A 7557-nucleotide genomic window follows, 5' to 3' on the forward strand; every position below is an offset into this window, starting at 1 on the left:
CCTGAATTCTACCAGCGAAGAACACATGTTGAAACCCGGGAGTTGCTTTTTAAGTCTGTTTTTCTCTCTTTCCAAGTGACTCCGTTCAGTGCTTCCAAGAATTTTAAGTGGCTGAGGCAACCGATGTCGGGGTCCCTGCTGTTGGGTCCTTTTCAGTTGCCTCCTTCAGTCCCCCGAACCTGTTTCACTGCAGACAGCTCAAATTCATGTGGAAATTCTGATCGCTCTGGGAGGTGCCGTGGGGTCGCTGCCTTTTCCTGAAGTCTACATTGCTGGCAGCTGCTGTCATGTCTCAGTCAAGTGCAGGGCCAAGTTCAGGTTAGATTGAAAGGGGAGTTAGGGGGGGTGGCTGGATGGTGAGGGGGACACAAGGAGTTCCCTTTCCTGTGTGAGAAAAAATTGAAGAAGAAGGAAAAAAAATTCAAATGGACTAAAGACTTAAATTTTTAAAAGATCCATATAATACTAGAAGAAAATTGGGAAGAATTTCTTTTTTAAAAGTATATATATTTATTTATTTTTACAGAGGGGAGGGGAGGGAGAAAGAATGGGAGAGAAACATCAATGTGTGACTGCCTCTCGTGTGCCCCCTACTGGGGACCTGGCCTGCAACCAGGCATGTGCCCTGACTGGGAATTGAACCAGCAATCCTTTGATTCGCAGGCTGGAGCTCAATCCACTGAGCCACACCAGCTAGGGCAGGGGAGAATTTCTTTGTTAAAATCTTTATAACTTTGGGGTCAGTAAAGTGTTTCTAACTATGATTCAAAATCCAAAAATCACAAAAGGCATAGAGGATTGATAAGTTAAATGCCATAAAAAATTCTGCATGGCAAATGTGGTAAAATCAGAAAATATTTGCAATTCACACCATTGAAAAGGGCTAATCTTCCTAATAGATAAAGAACCCATACACCAACCAGCAAAAGACCAAAAGCTCAAAAGAAAAATGGATGAAGGATGTGAACAGACAGTTTATAGGAATGAAAACAGAAATGGCTTATAAATACATAAAATAATGTTCAGCCTCAGTCATAATAGGAGCAATGCAAATTAAAACTACTCTAAGATGCTGTTTTTCACATATTAGATTGGAAAAAGTAAAAAAAAAACCTGACAACACATTGTGTTGGTGTATCTGTGAGTAAATAGAACTCTCTTACATTAAAGTTAGCCAGTAAAATAGAGAATAATTTGGAAATATCTATCAAAATTACAAATGCATGTAACCTTTGATCCAGCAATAATACTCTTAGGGAATCTACTTGATAGAATATTGTACACTTGCATAATAATGTGCAAAATTTGCCCTGGCTGGTGTGGCTCAGTGGATTGAGTGCTGGCCTGCAAACCAAACAGTTGCCGGTTTGATTCCCAGTCTGGGGCATGTGCCTGGGTTGCAAGCCAGGTCCCCAGGAGCAGGTGCATGAGAGGCAGTCACACATTGATGTTTCTCTCCCTCTCTTTCTCCTTCCCCTCCCCTCCCTAAAAATTAATAAATAGAATCTTTAAAAACTAATGTGCAAAGTTTATTAATTGCCACTAGTTTTTAATAGCAAAACACTGGAATCAATCCCTCTATCCATCAAGACTGGAATGGTAGTATGGTAATTCCCCACAAAGGAATATTATACAGCTGTAAAAAAGAAGCAGGAAGCTATCTAGGAACTGATTTCTAAGGTATATTAAGTGAAACAAGTTGAAGTGCAGTAGAGTGTGCTACCCTTCCTACAAGTAAGGGAGAAAATAAGAAAACACTTGTATATGAATCATCTTAAAGGCAGTCTGGGAAAGGAGATACGAGATACCAGTAGATTAGCTGTGGATGGGGAAGAAGTTAGTAATTGGCATGGGAGTGAGATTTCACTCTGACCTTGAGTGTGAGTTGATTTTGGACCAATGTAATACGTATTCTGAAACAAAACATAATGAAAACATGACTCCAAACCCAACGATGGAGTCACTGTTCTGATGCATTTGGGCAAGTGCTCGGTGTGGACTCTAAGGGGCAGGGCCGGAGGACAGTGTGGCTCCCCAGCTCTCAGTCTCTCCATAGCTTTGCCTCCCCGACAGCCTGGGAAGGGAGCCGGGACCAGTGAGCTCAGGCCTGTGGATGTCGGCCTGGGTAATTTGTGCCTCCAGGTATTCTTGTGTGGCTTCTTCAGAGCTCCCCACCTTTTCTTTTCTTTGCAGGAATCTCACAAGTCCTTAAAACCAAGGCCCTGCCCCCAATGAGTCCCATGCCTAAGGCATCTGCAAATTCATCTGGCTCCCCAAAGAGGCCATCCTGTGAGACCCAGAACTGGAGGGAACCTGGGTCTCTTCAAAGCGGGCTGTGGGACTCGTGTATCTCCACTGTAGAAAATATTTATACGAAGCCCTGGTCTAGGTGCTTTACAAATATTAGCTCATTTGCTCCTTATCACAGCTCTGTGAAGCAAGGATTTTTGTCATTCTCAACTTAAGATCAGGAAACTGAGGCCCAGAGAGCTGAAGCAGCTTGCCCGGTGCCACACGGCTAGCACGCGGCAGAGGCAGGGTTCCAAACTGGGCAGCCAGTGCTTATCCAACACTCGATGCTGACTCTATTTTTAAAACTGAGGTAAGTTGCTTGGAATATCGTTTTCCACCCTTTTTCCACTTCTAGGAATTTATCGAAGAAACCCAAAACACAAATTCAAAAGAATATATGCATCCCTATGTTCATTGCAGCATTATTTATAATAGTCAAGATCTGGAAACAGCCCAAGTGTCCATCAGTAGATGAGTGGATAAAACCACTATGGCACGTTTACACAAGGGAATTCTACTTGACTGTAAAAAGAGAAGAAAATTTTACTCATTGCAATAGCATGGATGGACCTGGAGAACATTATGCTAAGTGAAATAAGCCAGTCAGAGAAAGACAAACACCATATGATTTCACTTATATGTGGACTCTCATGAGCAAAATAAACTAACAAGGAAAATAGAGACAGACTCATAGGTAGAGGCTGACGCTGTGGGGTGGGGTTGGGGTGGACGGGTGGAGCGAAAAAGAATAAAAGACTCAGGGACACTAACAATAGATTGCTGGGGAGGGGAGTGGGTGGAGGTGAAACAGGGTATAAGGGGGATAAATAGTAATGAAAAAATACAATAAAATTAAGCTATTAAAATATAAAATTGAGGTAAAATTCTCATAACATAAAATTAACCATTTAAAAAATGTGCAGCTCCCTGGCTTCCAGCACATTCACAGCATTGTACAGCCGTCACCTCTGTCTAGTTCCAAAACATTTCATCCCCCAAAGGGAACCCCCAGACCCGGTGGCAGAAACTCCCCTCCCCCCGTCCTCTGCCCCTGGCCACCTCTCATCTACTTTCTGCCAGGGTCTGCCTCTTCTAGATAGTTTATATAAATGGACTCATACAAGATGCGAGTTCTTTCACTTAGCACATTTCTTTAAGGTACGTCTGTGTTACAGCGCGTGTCAGGATTTCATTCCTTCAGTGGCTGAGAAACATTCCATTGTACGAGTTGCCAGTTTGTCCTTCGCCAGCAATGGCCAGACTGAGTAGCGCTGCGATGGACGTGTGTGTGCCGCCTCTTCTTGAACACCTGTTTTCAATTCTGCGGGGTATCGCCTGCCTTGTTTTGGAAGGAAGCAGCAGATGCCCTCCCTTCCCGAGTCTGGGCTGCTGGGGCTGTCACCTGCCCCATACTCCTTACCTTCTGTCTGGAAGAAAGAAGACAAGGAGCAGGAAGCTGTCAGATCACTGGGTGGGGAAAGCCCGCTCTGCGGGAGAAAAGTAGGAAGGAAAAATGGATGGTAGAGACCACACAAGCCAAGCTCTTTTTCAGCTGCCATTCAACCTCTTTTTGCCAGAGGGGGCCGAGGAGGTGGACGCCTCCCTGTCCAGCCCCAGCACGATGGAAGGTGGAATGACGAGCTTACTGAGGCTGGATTCCGTTGCCTCTCAGCAGCTCTCATGTGCACGGGCCGCAAACAGATGCCTGCCCCCCTGCTCACTCCCCGCCCCCCGCCCCTACCGCATCCCAGTGCCTGCAAAGTCTTGAGAATCAGGACATTTCCTTCTATGTCCTTTAGAGTTTCACGGCTACTCTGTCTATACTTCCAGCTTTGTGAAGTTTGTCATTGAGTGACCTTGCAGCTTTCCCCTGCCCCTGCTTTGGGGTGACCAGTTCAAGTCCCTTTGATTGGCTGAAGGCCTCATTTTCTACCCCCAAGTTCTGCACGTCCCTTTTCCACCAGGTGGCCCAGAAAGGGTCTGATGAGGGTTCGATGGGAGGAAAGGAAGCCAGAGACGATGGCTTTGTCCCAGAGACCAGGGCCTCCCTGCCTTCTGAAATTCTGAACCTTTGCCAAAAGCTTGTTTCTTCCGTTTATTTTTGCCCCTGGCCCTGACTTCCACCATGGTTTTTGTCATTTTTTTCCCTCTGAACTTCTAGAACAAGTCGCAAACTTGTGACTTTAAGGTTGAATCTGACCTATAGATAGATTTTTAAACATGTTTTTAAATAGTGCTTTTAAAGACTATGAGCTACCATTGAAAAATTTGGGAATTTTGCATAAAAATCTGGTTATCTAGCTTCTCTTAGAACACGGGGAGGCCTGGCTGTGCGGGGCTCATGCTCCATGGGGTGTGATCAGCTGACCCTGAGCGGTGGCAGGTCACAGAGACCCATGACTCACACCGTGTCACCTGCCCGTCTCTGCTGCCCCAGAGTCCCTGGCCCTTCGTCCACAGTTATAGGCAGAACAGAATCAAATTACTGTAGAGGTTTTGGTGAAGAACTGCATATGATGGACAAATGCCCTTACTTTTTGGTGACTTCCTAAACCCAGCCATCGATCAATGACTGCTTGCGTCAGCAAGTTACTGTGAGGCCTCTCCCATGCAAGGACGGTGGAACCTCAGGAAAAACCAGTTGGTATTTCAGTTACTTCTACTGTAATTTTGTATCTTCTGTTAATTTTGCAAGACACTCAGTGACAAGCTGTATTGGTATGTAAGTACTTTAAAAACCAAGCTACTTATGACTGCTTTGGGAGGGAAGACACCTTTTGGTGGCCACAGGGTTGCTTCACTGCAATGCTGGCAGGAGAGGAGGCAAAATGCTGCCTGGGACTCTGATAGTTAACTCTCTCATGAGTTCAAGGGCTGAAACATCCCAGGAATTAAAATATATTTTTAATATCTCACGAATGTGGTAGGCAGTGGAGGATAGGAATGGCAGCATTTCAAGAAAGGAAGAGGAAGGAATCTGAAAAGGAAAAGTGTGGGTGCATGCTTGTGTGGTTGAGCGTGTGTTGACGTATCTTAGTCAACAAGTGAGTGTGAATGTGCACAGATGAGAAGTCAAGGTGTGTGAGTTTGCACATGACAAAGGGAGGTTATACATCGTGTGCCATGGAGGGGTTCTCTTGAGTTCCCTTCTGAGGATGTTTACAGAAGGCAGAGCGCTTCATGAGATACTTCTGCCACCGCTAGCAGCTAGTTTTTGATTTTTGGCTGATGTGTCTGTCCAGAGCCCTCTCGCTCAATTCTTCACCCTTCTTCCCTTCCACAGTCTTTGTTGGCACAGGACGGATGCGGTAATTCAAAAGCATTTACTGGGATTCTATGTCTTGCCTGGAATTGTTCTACATATCGGGGGATATAAGGATTAAAAAGACAGATGAGGTCATGGCTTTCCTGAAGCTTTTATGCTGGCACAAGAAGACAGACACTAAACTTGGACATGAAAACACAAATAAGCAAGGTGATTTCAGGTAGTATGAATGACACAGGTAAATGCTGCTTTGGAGGGGGCTAGTGGAGGGTCCTGAGGCAGTGGTGCTGGTCTGTACGATGACCAGGCTGCCACACAAGGATGTGGGGAGAAAGTAAGTACAGAGGACCCACATGAGAGCAAATTCAATTTTCTGCGGTAGAAAGGCAGGGGCTGTGCCGGAGCTCGGGGCGGGGAGCAGCAGATGATGGCAGAGGGTGGCTGTGGGTCTGTCTGCAGAAAAGGCTTGGGTTTTATTCTACTTGCAGTGGGAATCTACCGGAAATTTTAAGTAAAGAAGTACCATAGCTTGATTCATATTACAGCTTCCTATGGTAGAGATACGTTCTACAGAGAGAGAGTTTATTCTAACTCATCTATATTAGAGATTGAAACTGAGAAAATTTTAAAAGGTGTCAATCAAAAATAAAATCAATAAACCCATGTCAACATACGTAACATGATTTTTATAAAAAAACTTTATTTTCCAAAGCAAAGAAATTTTAAGGAGGAGAATGGCATTGTTTAGATGTCTGCAAGTCTTTCTAAGTTTGGCTTAAGAGAAGACAGTTGATTTCTCCTGCTTCTTTCTGAAAAACAATGTGATGTTTGTTTCAGTTGTTGAAATATGTGGAGAATATCTGGCATAACACAGATATATAGTTCCAAAGAGAAGAAGTATTTATTAGATAATGAATGATAATTTTTTCCCACTTATTTTTAAAATTTTAATTGTTGTTCAGGTACAGTTTTCTGTCTTTTACCCCTATCCCAGCCCAACCCCTCAGCCCTCCCCATCTCCCTCCTGTTTCCACCCCCCCTTGTTTTTGTCCATGTGTCCTTTACACTTGTTCCTGCAAACCCTTCCCCTTTCTGCCTGAAATTCTCTCTCCTCTCCCCTCTGGTCAATGTCAGCCTGTTCTCTACTTCAGTGTCTTTGGTTATATTTTGCCTGACAAATTGGTGAGTAGTGCGTTTTTAAAGGGTAGTGGCAAGGCGGCATCTAAAGCCACATTGAGGAATTCCACACTCTTCCTATAAAACCCATCAGTTAATGATGCACCTGAATGGATTTTCACCCACTCACGACTTTGTAACATTTTACCCATTGGTCATTTGGAAAATAATGGCTCACTGAGTCATACAGACCTTCTAAATGTTGACAATTCTATTACACAAGATTTAAAAAAGTCACATTTGTTAATGACACAGCTGACTTCACAGAAATGTCTTTAAAGGATCAGGAAGCTGTCAGGTTTACAGTGGGGGACACAGCTTTCCGACACTGCCGTTTTTCCTCAAAAGGTTGAATTTTAGTGCTGGCAACAAATACTGTCAACTGCTTTCACTGGAGTGACAGGCTCCATTTATTTATTTTTTACAAAAAGGTCTCTCAACATTCACGTCTGAGTACGCATAGTTTACCAGTCATTCCTTCAAGTAAAAATAGAGTTATTTCTATGAAAGGAGTAGCAAGTTCAGCTTGCAATTCAAATAATCCACAACTGCTTATTTTTTAGACAGGATTGTACTTCAGTGTGCGGCCCGAGGGCTCACTGTGTCCTGTGTGGCATTTTACAAATGCGTGTACGCATGGACTGAGATTTAATAAAATGCATATTTTGTACTGTTTCATCAAGAACATTTGTGAATGAAACTGGCATTTTTTTCCCTGTGAGTGCATGGCAAGGCAGAGCACAGTGCCTGGTAGGAAAGTTCGGTGTCACCACTTGGTTCTTGCTAAGGGGAGTTTTACTCACCAGTGCAGCTGTGGACACCAT

This window comes from Phyllostomus hastatus, unplaced genomic scaffold (assembly GCF_019186645.2).
Source record: "Phyllostomus hastatus isolate PE091 unplaced genomic scaffold, TTU_PhHast_1.1 phas_scaffold_193, whole genome shotgun sequence".
NCBI lineage: Eukaryota > Metazoa > Chordata > Mammalia > Chiroptera > Phyllostomidae > Phyllostomus > Phyllostomus hastatus.